The sequence below is a fragment of the Equus przewalskii genome, chromosome 9 (assembly GCF_037783145.1).
Source record: "Equus przewalskii isolate Varuska chromosome 9, EquPr2, whole genome shotgun sequence".
In the NCBI taxonomy this organism is placed as follows: Eukaryota; Metazoa; Chordata; class Mammalia; order Perissodactyla; family Equidae; genus Equus; species Equus przewalskii.
Genome location: NC_091839.1, coordinates 79,677,041 through 79,697,016, shown reverse-complemented (window position 1 = coordinate 79,697,016; position 19,976 = coordinate 79,677,041). Strand labels below are relative to the sequence as shown.

Sequence of the window (19,976 nt, the reverse complement as noted above, 5' to 3'; positions counted from 1 at the left end):
TTCCAGCTGGAACAGGGGAAAGAAAACCTACCTGTGTGCCACCTTCTACGCATTAGACAAGCCTCCAGTGTCAAGACACTTCCAATGCACAAAACCCTTGAGGGATGTTGTTTTCCCCATTTTTCAGATGACAAGACTTAGACTCAGTGGAGTTAGATAACTTGCCCAAGGTCATATAACTGATAAATGCATAGCTGATCCAGGACTGGAATGCAGAAATGCTTAGGTTGAGAAAGGGTGCTCCTCCCGAGTAGAAACGAGATACGCCAAAGCAACTCTTCCCTCAACAGACACTCCTGGTACAGGATTAGCTGCTAAGGCTGCTGCTTCTGCTGTTGCTGTTGTTGTTATTATTATTTGGATGATTATGCTGTGGAACTGGAGGTAGACCAGTTGCTCTGTCTCTCTCCACATTAAAAAATGTCCCTGGCAGCTCTAAATGCAAACATAAGTTATTGGAAGACGCAGAAACCTCGTATCCAAGATGAGCCATCTGGCCTTTGCAGTATCTTTCGACTGGTTCACGGCTTCAAATCAGATCACCTTTAATGAATTGTCAGACACTGCAGCAACGTGAAGTGAATATGAAAGAAAAAAATCCAGAGAGCAATGAGGTGTTTGATAGAAATTGTTAGAAACCTGTAAATGAAGAAGCACAAACCAGCCCAGCTATTTCTCTTAATCCGTTGCTCATTCTTGTGAAAGCATTTGGCTGATGAATCATCTTAGTAATGCTTTTTAGAAAATCAGAAACGTACTGAGCCAGCTTTGGCTGAGCTAGATATGGTCAAACGTGATTCTGATTTTTAACTGACCCAGAAAGATTCTGCTTGGCCAGTTGTTACAAATGAGATCACTTTCTATCAACACTTAGAGCAAATCTTGATACTCGAAGCCCCCATCTGCTTGATTAACTAGAAATCTAGTCTTTTCTTGGGGTTCACCTTCCCGGACATTTTGAAGAGTCCCTGGGTCTTACGTGTGTCTGTAAATGTCTCCCTTGCCACCTGTTGAAGAAACGGACGATCACAATTTACTCTGAAGGCCCGACTTCTTAGGAAGATGCTAATTGTGGGGAATTTCCCATTGTCCTCAGCTTATTTTAAAAAGTCTTTTAAATTACATGCAGTGCCTTGCACAAATCTTAACTGTACAGATCAGTGAATACACACACACAAGTGTGAAACCCCAACCAAGGTCAAGATATACGACGTTTTCAGTGCTCAGAAGCCTCCCTGAGCTTCCCCACTTCCATCACCAAAGCTAATCTCCACGACGATGTCTGTCAGCAGTGATTCTGTGGTCTCCATATAAGGGAATCAACCACAGGTGCTCTCTTCCGTCCAGCTTCTTTCATTCAAGATTATTTCTGTGAGATCCATCAGTGTTGTTGTGCATACTATGATTTTATTCCTCTTTATTGCTGAATAGTATTCCATTGTATGACTATATCATGATTACAGTGTTGATAGACATTTGTATTGTTTTCAGTTTAAAAATAAGCTTCTCTGAATATTTTCACATGTGCCCTTCTTTGCACATGTGCACTTCTTTCTCTTGGATATATACCTACGAGTGCAACCACTGCATGTACAGGGAGTATATACACATAGTTCCATGTAGTTGTATAGAACATCAATTGGTTGGTTGATTACCAGAATATAAGGTTTACGTTCCATTTTGGTAGATACTGCCAGTTTCTAAAGCAGTTGTACGGACTCGCATAACAGTCCTCATCTTGATCCTCTGCTCTGACACCATGACTATTCTTCAGATGCTAGATACTCAGATTATCCCTTTCTAAGTGAGAGGGGAATAATGCCACATCCCTTTATGTCATGACAGGCAAGGAGTCCTGTGTCAAAGCTGCCTGGGCCTGCCTATTGGGGTTCTTTTGATTCAGACACATACAGCTATTCCCTTCCAGAGAGACCGAGACAAGCTAGATTTCAGTATCAGCCATAGATGTACCCTTATTTCAGTCTCATGCCTTGGGTCTGGGTCTGACTTACTGGGTCAGGCTCCTGATTCCCCTATAACATGTTCCCCTTCAGGAGCCTGGTGGTTCTTTTCCGTAATTAGGGGCCACCCTAGTCATAAATCGTGTGGGTAATCTTTACCTTTCAAAAAGAGTTAAGGTTCCCAGCTCTTTTTCAGGATGGACCTCTTATAGAAGGTTGTAGATAAAAGTAGGTAGATGGAAGGTGAGACCATCTCAACCCAGCCTGCTAACAGCAGCCAAGACCTAAACCATCTTTCTGAGACTCGATGCTGACATTTTTTGATGACTTCTAAGCAAGAGGAAAACACTGTTTCAAACCTGCTAGTAGTTTTCCTGTTTCTCTACACAAGGACGCTTGGATTTATGGCACCATGTTTTTCTTTTTTTATCTTATTATTTCATTTGTTTTTTTGTTGTTTCTTTTTTTTTGCTGAGGAAGATTCGCCCTGAGCTAACATCTGTGCCAGTCTTCCTCTACGTTATATGTGGGTTGCCGCCACAGCATGGCTGCCAAGTGATGTAGATCTGCACCCAGGATCCAAACCCGTGAACCCAGGCTGCTGAAGTGGAACGTGCCAAACTTAACCAGTATGCCATGGGGCCGGCCCCTTATTATTTCATTTTACCAGAAAAAACAATTTAAGAGAGCTGTTGTTTATGCAAATGCCAAGAAAAGATTTGCTTCTGAAACTGAAGGTTAGAGAGAATGAGGAATTGAATTATTCAACATACTAATCTCAAAATGTTCTTTGGGTGTTGCTACTTCACAGAAATTGTTTCCTTTTGTGAATAGGCTTTTTATTTTTCCTTTGGAGAAAAGCCTTGTTCTATGACTTTCCCTGCGGGGGTTGGGGGGAGTAGCCCCTCTCACAGGTCAGCGGGATGGGAACTGCAGGAAGACCCAGTCAATGGAGCCCCTCCACAGGGGACTCTGGGAGCAGGCTCTGCTAGCTTTACGTTGTTTTTCTTTTTCTCAACTGTCATTTTCTGTTATTATTTCCAAGCCTTCAGCAAAGTTTTATTAACCATCAGAGGCTGGCGTTAGCCCCGCTGTGGAGAGTCAGGCTGGGCCTGTGTCACACCGGCTCTGCTGAGGAGTGAGAGGGGACAGGTGTGACAGGCGGTGGAGGGAGAGCAGCAGTTGGAGGCAGATGGCGAGTGACAAGTGCAGCACATTTGTTGGTCAGACACGGAAGCATCTCTGGAGATTCTCCAAGATAAATCGGGAAGGGAGACCCAGTGAGCGACCTTCCTGTGGTCGTTCATGGCAGATCGGAGTTGCTGCTGTGTGGACGCTGAAGACAATTGTAATGCCAACACTTGGAGAAGTTTGTGTAAGGATATGGGAACGACTCATAACTCTACTTGCAAAATTGTCTGAGCCCTAGGCTCCTGCAGGGCTAAAACTTCCCCTTGCTTTAGAAACCTCGGCCAGTGTCCTCTGTGAGGCTGCTTCAGGTCACCCAGGCTGGGCTCATCTCCAAGTTCGTGTGATTTAATCTAACTTAATATTACAGTAGGAGATTTACTCTGCTACTCATCAGAGTAAAAATGATTGACTTCTTTCTCTTTAAGATACGATAGATTCTGGATTGTCTGATTTTGGCCATATTTATTTGTGTGTGTTTCTGTTGCACTTGAATTATTTACAGTGAATACGTATTGTTATTTGTGAAGTGAATTAAGTGATACTAGTATAAGTGTATTGGCCACTACTGTGTGAAATGGTCTACCAAGCAATTCCTTCAAACTATGAGCTTACTTCAAGGCTTCTCAACACAATTTTTCTAGGGCATGCTGGTATTCTAGAGCGTCAGGAGGCACACACCAAGCATTTGAAAAAAGTGGAAGTATCAGCTCTATTTATTATAAATGATTCTGCTTTAAGTCTCTTGAAAGACTTTCTAGAGGAAGCTTACCCACAACAATGACTAAGTATAAATTGTACAGCTTATTCAGACTCTCCTTGTCTTAAAGACCGAAGAAACTAAGGAAGTGCGCATATACATATAGTGCAAAATAAATTTTGCTTCCTATTTATAGTGATCATAAATAATGCAAGAACATCTCTGCAAATTTTATGGTTTACCGTACATCAGTTTTAAACAAACTTCACGGTCAATAAAACGAAGGTTATTCATAAGGATGGAAGGCAGGCTCTATAATTTGATGAAAGAGATTCTAAAATCTCTCTTTTCCCAAATTTCTTTCACATCAACTTTCCTAAAATTGTTGCCATTAATCTGTTCTTTAAGATGAGGCATCAAAGATACCTGTTCAAGGACACGATTTATCTGTGAGAGATGACACACTAAACTGTCACCGTGGGTCCCCTAGGGAGTTAATCTAGCATAACAGTCAGCTAATCACTTGAAGAAATGGATCAAAGGACGAGTACGCTTTCATGAGGCTTAGAAGACTGGCGAGTCCCAGTCCTCGTGAAGAACCTGGGATAACCAGGCATCAACGGAGGGTCCTCGAGTCACGGAACCAGAGAGGGAGACCCGGGAGGAGCTACGCGGGCCACGTTTGAAGAGGGTCAGGCATGTGAATGAAATAGTTCTCTTTAAAACACAAATTAAAACCCGTGTTCAATATTTCCTTTATTTTTAATACTTATTCTAAGTACAAAAGCAATGGCTGACTATATTCTTATTATAAAAATTCAAATAATTCAGATGAAAGTGATTTTCAACCGTTGTCCCTAATTGTCATCCCTCATGGAGACAGTTACTCCCACTTGCTTGGTTTGGCTTTCAGAGTGCACCACGCTATGATTATACTTACATCGTCTATGGTTACACAATGTACACACATGCACATGTGGATTTGTAGGGTTTTTTGGTTTTATTTGGATGTTTTCATGCCACACATTCTGTTCTGTGACTCAGCTCACTTCTTCATGTAACGTCTCTGGTGGTCCTTCCGTATCAGATATTTAAACATAGGGCTCCTTAAACTGCTCTGTGGTTGTGGTAGGTGGATATGCTTCTTTATTTTTAACTTCTGTTGTTAGGCATTTAGGCTGCTTCCAAGTTTTCTCTATTCCATACAATGCTGTAATGCGCAACCTTAAATATGCTTCCTTGTGCACATGTGCAAATGTTTCTCTAGAATAAACACCAAGAATTTAAATTTCTAGGTCATGAAATTTTTAGTTTTAATTTTAAAATTGTGCTAAATTCTTTTTTTTTGATGAAGAAGGTTAGCCCTGAGCTAACACCTGTGCCCATCTTCCTCTATTTTATATGTGGGACGCCTGCCACAGCATGGCCTGATGAGTGCTGCATAGGTCCGCACCCGGGATCCCACCCAGCGAACCCTGGGCCACTGAAGCAGAGCAAACGTAACCACTACACCACCAGACCGGCCCCAAACTTTCGCTGAATTTTAAAATTGTGCTATATGTTATGAAAGTTTTACTCTCACAACAGTGCAAGAGAAAGTCCCTTTACCCATATACTTGCTAGCAACTACTCTTATCAAATTTTAACTTTTTCCCAATATGATGGGTGAAGAAAGTACAGTACTTTGTTGAAGTTTGTGTTTTGGATTACCCTTATTAGTGTACAAATGAGCGTCTTTCTATATATTTGCTGATTTTTTGTATAACCTCTTCTGTGAATTGTCTGTTCATCTTTTTTGTCTCTTACTTAATGGACTATGAGTTCTTTGTAAATTTTGGATATCGATCCAATGATTGTTATATATGTTTTGAATATTTCCTCCCAGTCTACTGGTTGTCTTTTAACTTTTTTGTAATGATGTTTATAATATAGAAGTTTAAAATTTTGATAAAATTAAATGAATGCACCATTTTTCTTTATGGATTTTGCATCTTATATAATATTTAAGAAGCCTTTCTCTTGACTAAATTATGTTCTTTTTTCTTTTAATACTTTTACAGTTTTTTAAGTTTTTGATTTTTATGGAATTTATTTTTGTAAATGGCATGAGATAAAAAAGGTAACTTAACTTTTTTCCAAATGGATTGGCCATTGTGATTTTAGACAATTTATTTAATTTCATTTTGCTTCGTTTTCCTCACAAGAAGGAAGGACATTTCTCTTCCATTTTGGGATCAATAAACACCAGGGAAATGCTGAGTATGGCCTGCCTTGGGCCACCTGCCCATATGGGTGGCCAGGAGAGGAGAACGCCGTGATTGACAGCTGCCCTGAATCACGTGGAATGGGTATCTGGGAAAAGCCCTCCAAAGAAGGGGCCATGCTGTTCCCAGGGTAGGAGAGGCAGAAAAGCTGGGCAGATAAAAATGACACATGCTCACCAAAGCCCTGAATAATCTCTTTCATCCTGTTGGTGCATTTCTTCTTCTCTTTTGGCTTGTTTCTACATAGAAAATGGTACTAGTAATCGAAATAGCTAACACACAGCACTTTCTGTGCAGGGCTGTGCTGAGTGCTTCCCAGAAGCTCCTTTAAAGATGCCTCTTTGATGGAAGAAAGCTTCATCAAGGATTCTGAGCGCACTTTTGGGCTGATGGAGAAGATTGGGTTTCAAAGCTTTAAAGTTCCATCATCTTTTTTTTCTAGTTAAAAAATATAGCAATCTCAGAAGCCTAGAAGATGCTTATCAGGCAACGTGAAAGACATGAGCCCTCTCTGCTGCAAAACATCTATTACTTGTGGCAAACAAACAAATTGGCACTCAGGTTAAACATTTAGTAAAACTATGTTTACAAAAACTGTATAATGACACAGAAAAAAAACTTAATGACATCACGCTAAAATTGTCTAAATGCCTGGGTTGGAATTCTGGTTCTGTCACTGCTGCTGTGAGATTTTTGACTAAGTTGCTCAACCTCCTCAGTTTCGTCATTAGGAATGTGGGGGTACCGATAGTTCTGACCTCACAGAGGTATCACGAGTCTTAAATGGGGTCGTACATGTGGGGGCTCAGCCGTGCACCTGGCGCACAGTAAGCGTTCTATAAACGTCAGCTATGGCTATTACCATTGTCATCGCCTGAGTACAACAAGTAAAACCTGTGAATGGAAGCGAAATTGGAAAGAAATACACAATTTGGGACTAGCCAAACAACTACTCCTAAAAGCAGTGAAAAAGAAATTCCAGAAATTTGCAATAATATAGGGCAGACCTTTACAGTTTGAAAATATAAGTATCAGTTTAATAGATAAAATAAGGCTTAAACCGCTTAAATCAAGTGACATCTACTGGGAGAAAGGTGAATTATTCAACTCCTATACTCAGCACCTACGCCGATGCATTCGATTCAATAATTTATTGAGCAGAAGTTTGAGAGTCCAGCAGCTCAGCTATAAACCACCCGTGCCTGAGAATGAAAAAAAGGACGTTGTCACCACGGACCTTTCAATTCTGTTCAGAAAATAAGATCTATCACCAAGACAAAATTAAATGACAATACAAAGCTGATGTATGATCAAATGCAAAAATGAAAACTGTCACTGGTAGAGCTGTCGGAGTGTTGGGACAGACAGGACGAGGTCAGCTAACGGAACACCTGGAAAGTCATTCAGAGGGGGGGAATCTGGAATTTCCTTTTTTTAAAATTGAGGTCACATTGGCTTATAACATCATATAAATTTCAGGTGTACATCATTATATTTCAACTTCTGTCTAGACTCGACTGCATTCTCCACCAAAAGTCTAGCTGCCATCCATCACCATACACATGTGCCCCTTTTAATGACACGGGGCAGAGGGAGCGCTGAATGTTTTGGGGCAGGAAAATGATGATAAAACCAGTATTCTAGGAAAATTAACTTTCTGGCACTGTATAGGATGGATTAGTTTGAAGATGGATAAAGAAGAAAGAATGACGGGCATGCTATAATTTTTAACAGTTACGGTAATAAGGATCTGGACTGACTTGACTCCAAAGAAGGTAGAATCGACAGTCAACTTGGCAAAAGTGATTCTAGGGGGCCGGCCCGGTAGCGCAGTGGTTAAGTGGGCACATTCCGATTCGGTGGCCCAGAGTTTGCCGGTTCAGATCCCGGGCGCAAGCCATGCTGTGGTAGGCATCCAACATATAAAATAGAGGAAGATGGGCAGGGATGTTAGCTCAGGGCCAGTCTTCCTCAGAAAAAAAAAAGTGATTCTATTGGATTTCTAGTTTATGACACACACAAAGAAAACATGTATCTCTGTAAAAATGAACAAATGAGTATGTGTGCCCATAACCAACCTCCGCTCCTATGGTCAGGAAATAGCAGTCTCTTCTTCATATATAACTTAGGCTATTATAAAATTACACTTTTGAGTACTTTTGTCTCCACCTATTGAAAAATTGTCCTTCTGAATACAGAATGAGCTCAAGACATTGCAATTAAATAATTTTCAAATAACAAGCAGCAGCTGTGTGTAGTTCCAATCTCAAATGCAAGACAGATTCAGAACAGAATCTTGACTCTCAGACCATGAATGCAAAGGACATGTTTCCTCAGTCTGCTGAAACCTGGACTGAAATGCTCAAGGAATGTCGTTCCTCTGATTGATTCAATAGTCTGCTTAAAAAAGGGCCAAACCTTTTGATTTTGAAACTCAGGTCATTGACAATTTTCCAAAAGACACTTCTTCTAAAAATGCTTTTCTGTCCTAGTTGTAAAGAAAATTGCATTTTTATCTTTCCTCAGTTTATTAACTCAGGGTCACAATAGAGGGGACCACGTAACTTATTGTTCAGAGATGGACGATTTTGCGAGTGAAAGGAGGTGGGACACAGGCTGGCTGGCTAGACTGTGGGGTCCTCAGACCAGCGCACGATCGGGATGCAGGCTTGTCGTGATCAGGAGCGGAATTCTGCAGTCTGCACAGCCCGTCCTGCCCTGGCTCGTCTCTCCTTCAATCCAGTTTGGCTCCATGTTCCTCTTACTGCTTTCCTCTGTCTTGGACAGCTGGCTGTAGTAAACAGCATCCTGAACTAGGGAAATCTCCTACTAGCCGCCTGAGCTCGTGCATATCTCCAGATCCACCGCGACCATAGGCGGGCAGTCTGTTCACGGCTCTGCTGCCTCAAAAAAAACCAATCAGAAAACAATCATGAGAATCAATGAGATAATGAGTGTCAGAGGGTTTGAAAACTCTAGTGTTTCTCGAATAAAGAGACACAGCTAAGGGAAAGCAGAGACAACAGGAGCCAGTGGGAGCAGACAGGGTTTTCTGGAGCTGCTGTTGGGTGAGGCGGGGTCAGCCTGCTGTGGGTGAGAGGAGGGGGCTTCCCTGAATCAGTGGAGCCAAGGTTCTCATGGTGCAATCAGGAGAGGAGGTAATTATACTCTTGCAATTTGCAAGAGACAGAGGCACATTCACGGTGTCTCAGTTCGAGGGGGGTGGTGTGAGGACACATTGAGAAGGAGGGAGATAGGAAGCCCTGTGAGCAGCTGCACAGAGCAGTCTCCCGAAGGAGGAGGCCATCCTTGAGCACAGGACAGAACCCTCATGGTCTGCCGGCCTCCTTGGAGCCATTGCAGCTCCAGGCGGTGTCTCCTCAGAAGCGGTGTCATTGCTGCCTGCCTCAGGGTTTCACTTCAGCAGTGCCTCCTCTGGGTGCTTCTCCTGCTCCGGGGGTCAATGACCCACCCTGTGTTCCTGCTACAGCACGCATCTTGTTTATTCATCGAGGCCACCCCTCTTGGTTTCTGCTTACAGCAGCTCTTTGTGTGCTTCTCTTCTGTGTCAATTACTGTGTCCACTTCTGAATGGTTCCCATTCTGGCACCTCAAAGAAGGGGCTTTAACTGGCTGAGGGTGTCACTTCTATTGTAGAACGCTCCTGCCCGGGCAGAGCTCTGGAGCCAAGCATTTTAGAGATGACTGGCTGGATAGTAGACAGCTGCTTCACTGGTTCTTGGTATAGGGGCACTGATTCCGGTGTAGGGATTGTGCAAAGCCCGTGACTGATGTGTTAAGACATCTTTAGTTCTTTGCCCTAAGGGCGGTCCTGTTTGGTGGAACTCTAAACCCTACCGTTTCGTGTTGCATTAATTCATTTTCCCGTAAGACTTTAGTTGTGTTACTTTATCTCATTTATTCTACACTTTAAGCCTTCCATAGTTTTAGGTCTTAGCAATTTCATGCTCATCACATAATTCACAGCACCTAAAATGACCAGATGTGTCATCTTTGAATATGAACACTTTCTTTATAAAACAATAACCATGATAATTGAGTTTCTACCATACCACACGTTTTACATATGTTCGTGTCTCATTTAATCATCACAACCTAAACACAAGGTAGATATGATTAGTCTCATTTCGCAAATCAAGAAAATTAGTCTTAAGGAGATTAAAGAACTTGTTTACAGGCATAGAAGTAGGAGTTCTACTCAACTCTGATTCCAAAGCTCAAGCAATTTCTTCAATGACGGACAGCATATAGGACGGTGGTCCCATGAGATTGGTACCATAGAGCCTAGGGGTGTCATAGGCTGTACCATCTAGGTTCGTGTAAGGCCACCTACGATGTTTACACAATGACGAAACTGCCTAAAAGTTCATTTCTCGGAATGTGTCCCTGTCTTTAAGTGATATGTGACTGAAATCTAGAAAGACTAATTCAGATTTGAATTTACCTCTTGATTTCTGAAAGTAAAGGCATCAATGCTAACTGTAATGTTTGTCATTTCTCATTTATAGGATGGAGCAAGGGGTTTTTATTCCTGGCTTCCACCTAATTATATCACCATTATCAAGAAATATTTTAAAAAATTTTATCTGCTTAGATTATCTTTAATAAATCTCGGCTAGTGGGTCTCAATAAGAAGCAACAGAGTTCTGTGTGGTCTTTTTAAAAAGATAAAATGCCCAGGCTCATCCTCAAGTTTCATTATCTCCTGGCAGGGGCAAGAGGAAAGACAGGAAGCAGGCATCTGGAGTTGTTCAAAGCTTCACAGATGGGCTAATGTTACCGCCAATTAACCACTCCTCTGGCCTTACCTCTCAAACCTTGACCGTGCATTGGAGTCGTCTGGAGAGTGTTAAAGACAGCTGACGCCTGGGTCTCATTCCCACCCCACTCCCCCGCTGCCCAAGATTATGATTTAATTAGACTGGAGTATGGCTGGGGCATCAGAATTTGTTAAAGTTCTCCAATTGGTTCTAACATTCAATAACAATTGAGAACACCTGTTCTAAGCCATGGAAATGTGTTAAGTATTTTTCAGTTGTGGTTGACAAGATCAGAACTTGGCTTTAGGGAAATTAATTTGGCAACAATGTGTAGGGTGGATTTTGAAGCCCAAAGAAGTTTCAAGGAGAGGCCAGATAGTAGACTGATGGAGTAGAATAAAGTTGACAGTGAGTCCCAAGGAGGAGATAGGCGCGGCTGAGAATGCAGATGAATAAGTAACACAACTTGGGAACCGATTTCAGAGGACAAGCAAATTTGATCACTGAAAGACCTTGTTGATGAAACAACATTGAAACAACCTGTGTATCTAAGTAAGATGCTTTTCCAACTGATACACTGGTGAGTCTCTTCTTAAAATAATTTCTTATTTTGCTGAGGCATAAGCTAAATTTGACATGTCACAACACAATTCAGTCTGCTACTTGTTTACTACACCAGAACTGCATTGCTGAGTTCTCAGCTTAAATCTACAAGAATTTCCGCTGTAAGTGATGTGAATTATGATGTAACAACCATTAATAACCAACAAAATGAGAATTAAATACATAAATTAAGATTATAATATAACAACATGTTAATTACATTGTAGGCACTGTTTTTTGTTACTATGGAAATTTCATAATATAAAAATTAACTTCTGTTAAAATTACTTAACATTATTTAAAATTGAAAAAATATTGGGAGACTGAAATGGAGAGTTGTTCAATGGGTATAGAGTTTGAGTTTGGCAAGAAGAAAACTTTCTGGAGATCTGTTGCACAACTATGTGAATACACTTGACACCACTGAACTGTATACTTAAAAACGGTTAAGATGGTAAATTTTACATGTTTTTTTACTACAATAAAAAAATTCAAAAAGTATCACAAAATCTAAACTAAAATACTAAGCTTTTATATTAATTATCCTCCAACATCAGAAAGGAAAAAATGTTTAAATGTATATATGCATAGGTTGTTATATATAGAAGATTAGAAAAGCAAAATAGAAAACCATTAGAGAAGAATATGTACAAAATCTTTTTTACTACTTAATCAAATTTTGGAAAAAAAATATAAATTCAAACAGTGTCAGTCTCCAAAGATGGCCTCCAACACACAACATCTCTTGGAGTTCACTCTCTTGTCTAGTCTCCCTCTTATACTGACTCTGGGCTGGGCCTATGACATGTTTTGACTGATGGAATGCATTAGAAGTGACACTATGTGAATTCCAAGACTAGGTCTTAAGTGCTCTGCAGCTTCTGCTTTGTCCTCTTGGAATGCTTCTCCTTGGAACCTAGACACCGTGTTGTATGGAAGCTTAAGAAGCTGGGTGGAGAGGGTTACAAGAGAAGAATGGAGGCCCCCAGCTGCCATCCGCAGCTAAACTCCCAACCAGTGACATCCACCAATGGCCAGTCATGTGAATGAGACACTTTGGGACCTTCCTCTCATCCCAGCTTTTCAGCTGACACCACGTGAAGCAGAATTATCCAGTTATCACAGATTAGTGGTGAGAAATGATATATTGTTTTTATTTTGTCATTAAATTTTGAAATAGAGTGTTATGTAGCAATAAATAATTGAAACAATTTGCTGCTTAACACAACTATTCCAAAACTTAGTGGCTTAATACAGAAAATTATTACTTCTCACAATTCTGTGGGTTGACTGGGTGATTCTCTTATTTGTCTTGTTCCGGGTCTCTCCTGGGATTGCAGTTGGATAGCTTTGAGCCGAAATGCCTGAAAGGGTCTCACTCGCATGACTGGCCCGTGGTGCTAGCTGTTGGCTGGGAACTCAGCTGGGGCTGTCAGCTAAAGGTCTGCAATATTCTCCACATGGACCTTTCTACATGGTGTCTTGAGCTTCATCTCTACATAGTAGCCAAATTTCAAGGGAATGTTCCAAGAAGAAGGAAGCAGAATTTGCCTGTATTCTTAAGGCTTGGGCTTGGGAGTCCCAGAATGTCTCTGGTGCCACAAATACGGTCTAAGTACCCATAGGCCTGCCTAGATTCAAGGAATGTGGAAAAACACTCTATGTCTTGATGAGGTGGGAGAGGAATAGAGGTGGAATGCATCTGTGGGGAGGGAACAAACTGATGGTGGTCATCTTTGGAGACAATCTACCACAGCCTGCCTTCTCTACAACATTCATGTATCTCCCACGTAGAAATGTATTCATTCCCTCTCCCCACAGTTCCTCCCCATTGTGGTATCAGCTTGAATTCTAGGATCTCATTATCTGAATCAAAGGTCTCTTCAAGTGTGTTCCTTTAGATGTAGCTGCTCAGATGAGGTTTCTTGGGTACAAAGTCCTGTAAACTAAATGCACAACATACAATAGTGAAGAAGGGATAGGACAATTGCAATAGACATACCTAGGAGGGATGGAGCCATAGCAATTCTGAAACGCGGATAGGCACGTGTTACCACTTCCCAACTCTAGGGGCAGGAAATAGTTTTTGATTAGGGCCCAGTTCTGCTCCCTGTGAGTAGTTTTCCTTGAATCTTGAGTCTGCCCTTTGATTCATCTGTCCTTTTTCTTAAGAAATGGCTGGCGTTTGCAACCGAGTAGCTCCCTTGACCTGCTTTGTATAGTTGGGGCCCAGAGGCCTCTTTTTATTCTGAACTGTCTCTAGTACCTATATTCTAAACTTGTATAAAACTTTGTGGGCTTCCAGTAGAGTTTAAAATCTTTGTGGGCTTCCTGTGCATCAAATTAAAATCTATTCTTTTAGCAAAAGCCACATCCACAAATCTCTTTGATATGGGTCCCTCTCCTCTTTGGGCTGAGAGTCAAGCTTCTATATGACAAACATCCTTCAGAATCTTAGAAGCCCTATCGTCTAATTGAAGGTCTTAACAACTGAGAGGGTCTTATGGCTACATCCTTGATCTGATGTTTATTTTCTATCCTTAGAACATGGTTTACAGGATGCTGCATGAATTTGATTTTTTTCCCCTGAGGATAAGTCTTACTACAAATCTTTTCCTGTCTAAATAACCTGAGAATGAGTAACAGTTTGCTTTCCAAAATTGCAAGTCCTGGGATGAAAATATTTCCTCTGAATTCTTTTTGAAAACTGAACATATCTTCTTTAGCTCAGCTCACTGCTCCTGTAGTTTATCACAGGTAGCCAAAAGATACCAGTTGGCACTTTCAATATTTTCTTTAGCCAGATCCACAAGTTGATCAGGTACCCCTTCTATAATCCACATTATTGCAAAGGACAGTTTTGCTAATTTCTTCTGCCTGTACATAACTTGTGCCCCTCTTTTCTTGCCTCCAGTAGCAATTTCCTCATTGCATGTCCAGCCTTTGTTAATCTTCTAAAGCTCCTACAAGTGTCTGCTAAATTCTGCTAAATTGTTCAGTCCCCAAACCAATGCCATATGTTTTAGAATTTCTTTATGGCAAACTCAGCCTCCAGGCGCTAATTTTGTTCTGCATATCTGTCGTTATGTAATAAACCATCTCAAATACTTAGTGGCTGAATACAATTTAACATTGTCTTTTATAATTCTGTAGTTTGACTAGGCTCAACTGAGAGTTCTTCTGCCAGTCTTACTTGGAGTCCTTCATGCCAGATGGTTGCTGGGGCTGGAGCCCTCTGAAGGCTCAGCTGAGCTGGACCATCCAAGATGGCTTCTTCAGTCATGCGCATTGGTGCTCTTCCACATGGTCTCTCTCTCCAAGTGGCATCCCATCCTCCAGAGCCTCCACATGTGGTGTCTCTCTTGCAGAATAATTCAGTCTTCTTACATGCTAGTTGGTTTCCAACAAAGGCAGAAAGTTTCAGGTTTTTTTAAGGCTTAGTCTTGACACTGACCTAGCATCACTTCTGACACCTCTATTGATTAAGCTGAGACTTAGAATCAGCTCAAATTCATTCTGGAATCCATACAAGAGTGGAGCCTGAGAGATGAGATTCATTAGGGGCCATCTTTTGAGACTAGCAAAAATTGAAAAGACCCTGAAACTACTAGTTTCATCAGAATGGAGCACACCATGTGACTGAAGAACAGAATGTAAATTTACCTTTACTTTCATGTCAACTGGAAATGAATTTTTAAAAACTTGAAGAGGCAAAACCTGAAGAATCCACTTAACTCAATATGCTTTCCCCTGATCCAGGCATACGACCTTGTAATTTGAATAATAAACAATAGGATGTTATTATAGCAAACTAGCCCTATCAATTAAGAAAATTTATCTTTCCAAATTACATACAAGATGTTTTAGAAACCTATTACACATAAATTCTTTAAGTGGCTAAAAAACTGCTAGGTCTTGGTTTCTTTATTTTACCTCAAATGATTTTGTATTTTGCTAAATTGAAAGTTCCCTGAGGATGGAAAAAATTTACTGAAGAATGAAAATGTATAAAAAGATAATCAAAATTTATCATATAGTCTTAGCAATCATAAGGAAAGTAAAATGACTTTGTCAAAGGCAGAATTCTAAATGGTCCCCAAGGTCGCTGCCAATTAGTATACATATCCTGTGTAATCTCCTCACTTTGAGTATGAGCATGAATTGCGAATATGATAGAAGAGTTGGTTGGCCTGATCTAATCAGGTGAGCCCTTAAAAGGGACAAGGCTCTTCCTGAAAGTGGAGATTTAAAGTGTGAGAGGCATTTGACATAGGAAGAGCTCTGTTGCTGGCTTTGAAGACAGAGGGGACCATGTAGCGAGGGACTGAGAGTGGCCTCTAGGAGCTAAGCATGGCCCTGTCTGAGAACCGGCAAAAGAATAGGGACCTCAATCCTACAACTATAAGAAGCAGAATTCTGGAATTACAGAATTCTGACAACTGAATTCAAGGAGGGAGGGAGCTGGAAGAGGACCCTGAACTCCAGGTGAGGAAGCGGCTGCTCAGTACCTTCGTTTCAACCTTGGGAGAGCCTGAGCAGAGAACCCAGTTGTGCTGTGCCTGGACCTCCGACCTACAGACCTGTGAGCTAATAAATGGGTGTCATTTTAAGCCACTCAGTTTGTGGTAATTTGTAACGCAGTAATAGAACACTAATTCAATAATTAGTTTTCATAAGACTTCAAAAAGAGTATGCATTTGAAATTAAAATCTGATTTGAAAAAAACATGAAGGCTGAAGAGACTCTATGGGGAACAATATTGGCTCTTGTTGAATGTATGTACATATGACTTAGATTTTGGCAAAACAGTGTCCAACACAAGAGGATCATCCAAGAAACTTTTTGAGTGTGATATTGGGGATTCTATTCCTTTGGCAGAAACCATAGCCAAATCTGCTAACATTATAGCAGAACATTTAAACAGAAAATAAACATTAACACAAAATATTACTACACGTCATTTAGAGGATGAAATACAAAACCAAGTGATCAAAGTTACAGTAGATGTGATGAATAAAATAATTTTGAATAAGATAATACATTTTAAATATTGCTTAATTATTTCAGATAAAACTGCTGACATAAGGAAGCCATATAATTCAGGTAATTATGCTTGGATTTGTGGATCCCCAAATTGAAAAAATTTCTATATTTGAATATTTGGGGAATTTTGTCTAATAGATAATAGGGCTAGTAATATGTTGTTTTGATATTTCTATACAATCTTGTGTCACTGAACAACGGGGACACATTCTGAGAAATGCGTAGTTAGGCAATTTTGTCATTGTGCAAACATCATAGAGTGTCCTTACACAAACTTAGATGGCATAACCTACTACACACCTAGGCTCTATGGTACTAATCTTATGGGACCACCATCACATATGCAGTCCCTCTGACCAAAAGGTCATTACGAGGCACATGAATGTAATTGCTTCAAGTCTGGGAAATCACTAGAAAGACTCACAAGACTCAATAGCCGCTTATGCTTATGGTTAAGGTTTATATGGCAATGAATAAGAGCAAACACAGCAGGAAAAAGATATATGGATGGAATACAGATAGGCCAGGAAGGGCTTCTAAATCTTTCCCCATCTGAAGCCACACAGGATGTGCTTTCTCTGTGGCAGAGAACCACAGCGACGTGTGTGGAGTGTCTATGCCTGGAAAGCCTGTTCAAGTCTCAGGCTCTGAGGCTTTTATGGGGTGCTGATCACACAGGTATATGCTGTTATTCAACCAGCTACGGTAACTGAACTGGACCCCAACAATGAAAATAGGTATAACTCATCAGTCTTGATGCTTGTGGACAGCAACCTGACTGATTGCTAGAGCACGGCCAACTGCCCCAGATGTAGACGTACAAACATTTCAAAACTTTATCTAAAGCGCAGTTGGAAAGTCAACACAAAAACTCAGGGGCAGTATGTGACGATCTTTGAGAAATTATTGAGGCATTAATACATTCTAGAATACAAGCAAAAGTATACATTTGAAAAAGCAAATGTTATTAAATTTATTTTATCCATGTTAATTTGACATGATATTTTAAGTGAAATTAATTTTATAAGCAAAAGAAGTCAGGAAACAAAATTCAGTGCCCATAAAGACTTTGAAATCATAAAAGACACCAAGAAAGTTTTGAAGAAAAAGAAATTGTGTTTATGAAAAATGTATAACTGATGCTAAATAAATGACAGTGTATTGATATTAATGCCACCTTGTTTACATAGAAAACACTAGAATTATTAAGAAGATTTATCTCACCTATAAAATCACAAGATCTGTCTCACGCATGAGCCAAAACTAAATTTCAAAATCAATTCTTTTCCAATATTGGAAATAGCACTATTTTTAAAAGAAAGGGTCACTGTATCAAAAGAACATCATGGCCTTTTCAATGCTAGATGACCAAAGTAATGTGCAGAATTATTGTAACTATGTAAACATTTCCAACTGAGATGGAATGCTGGCCATGGTAAGGAATGTGATATTGACGGGCAGCAACATGTTAGCTTTTTCCTAAAATCTATTTTAAGTCCCATTGTAATACAGCACAATTTTGAGGAATAATTTCCTGGACTCATTTCTGAAAACCTTTTTTTAATATTACAGAATGTACGTAACTTTGCCAAAATTGGTCAGCGGTGGAGAATGCGGCCCCTCAAAATTTATCAAAAATGACATAATGTCTACAATGTCACATGAATGTCTAATCAAGTAGCCATTTCTGTAGGAAAAGATATTGGAGCTAGTTAATGTTGAGACTATCAAAAAGAATCTTATTTCTATGAAAGGGAATATGTACAATAATTTTATAATAAATTATTATATTCTAGTGACTTTGACTCCCTCATTATTGCAAATAAAATTTAGATTTTATGTTAATTGACTTGATTTGCATAAAATATACAGAATAACTTAATTTTTTTGTAATTATTATTTTTCCGTCTCCCACTCCCTGTGCCCAAGTCTATGGCAGCTCCAACTGAATTTTTTGATGGTCTTAATCTTTCAAACAGAAGAGGGTAGGGTTTTCTTCAGCAAAGTTCCTAGAAAATGAAGAAGCTTAAGAGCAGTTTTGTGTTTGTGGTTGTGTTTGAGAGCTGGAGGGCCGTGCAGAAGAACACATCCCCTGGAAATCAGAGCCTTGACTTTTCTCCAAAAAGTGGCAATAGAGGTGGAAAAGTAATGTTTCTTCTTCCTATTCTGATATAAAAAAACACTACAGATTACCCTGCAATGAACGCATTTAGCTCCTCTACCTACAACAATGCCACCAAAACAACAGAAAAGATAACAGAATATGATAAATGAAGAAGGGGACCATCAAAGGAACAGGAACTTGGAACAATTCCTACAAGACAGAAATCAGATGGGCTTATACTGATGAAGCATTTAGTGAAGAGAAGCCACAAATCAAAATAGGTGTCGCTGTGTGAGAGGACAAGTAGAGATCGGAGCTGCTTTTCCTAGCAGTGCCATGAGGGCGCCCACAGCTCCCAGCCTCTCTGGACAGGCTGAGGTACAGCCTAGGTCGTGAAAGGACTTGGCACTGGGAATCACGCCAACCCACTCCCCCATTCCCCAAGAGACTGAATATATGAGTGGACAATGGCCAGACCACGTTCAGAAATAGAGCTCTGAACCACAACCTCAGCAAGCTGCCCAGAAAACCAATCCCCTTGTCTACAGTGTCCGTCCGGCCCAGGAAGCCAGCCTGCTGGAAGTCAGCCTGCTTTAGCTGGTAACAATCCAGGAGCTAAACAATCGCTTCCCTGACAATTGGCCCCAAATGGCCAGGATTTGAATAATAATTGACCACTTCCCTAATTTCTGTCCCCATTTCCAACTCAGAACCAACCAGAGAAAGCCAAATATGTACCCCAACCAATCGCATAGGATGCCTCACTCCTATTTAACCCAACTGTAGCTTCCCCACTCCTACAGCCTCCAGTCAGCACCCCTGAAGCCTTCCCTTTTTTCTATTATAAAGCTTTCCACTCCTCTACCTGCCTTGAGTCTCTGCCCAAACTCACGTGATGGTGGCTGACTCCCACGCAGCTCTGAATAAGTAGCCTTTGCTTTTCTCACTTGGTTGATCTTCACTTATTTCCACAACCCCCAAAACAACTCTCCAAGACAAGTGGATGCCTGCTTCAGAGAGCTCCCACATGGAGGCCAAGAGGCGTAGGGGAAAGCCCAAGTGAGCTTCCAGCTCCGCCACTGGCCCAGCGGGAAGAAAAATAAAGATGGCTCCACCCGATCGTGGATTGCAGGAAAGCCTCTACTTCAGAGACGACTGTGACGGCTGCATCCTGCTGCTTACTATCCACAAAGGTCTGGTGGCAGTGCACTGGCCGTCTGCCCAGCCCGTCCACACACTCGCAGCACCTCGGAATTGGCCCTCCCATTAACCCTGCTCCATGGTTTGTAATTTCCCTTCCCTGTCCTTTCCCAGCGTGGACAGTGTGAGATA

At 40.8% G+C, this 19,976-nt stretch overlaps 1 long non-coding RNA gene across 1 annotated transcript in view; it reads right to left on the bottom strand.

The window, feature by feature from the left end:
• The window catches only part of LOC139073427 (uncharacterized), a 31,717-nt gene extending 11,976 nt beyond the window's left edge, over positions 1–19,741 (bottom strand). Inside the window, exon 1 of the long non-coding RNA XR_011522151.1 lies at positions 19,537–19,741. This is a non-coding gene — a long non-coding RNA (uncharacterized lncRNA). The remainder of the gene's footprint in view (positions 1–19,536) is intronic.
• Between the last annotated feature and the right edge of the window lie 235 nt (positions 19,742–19,976).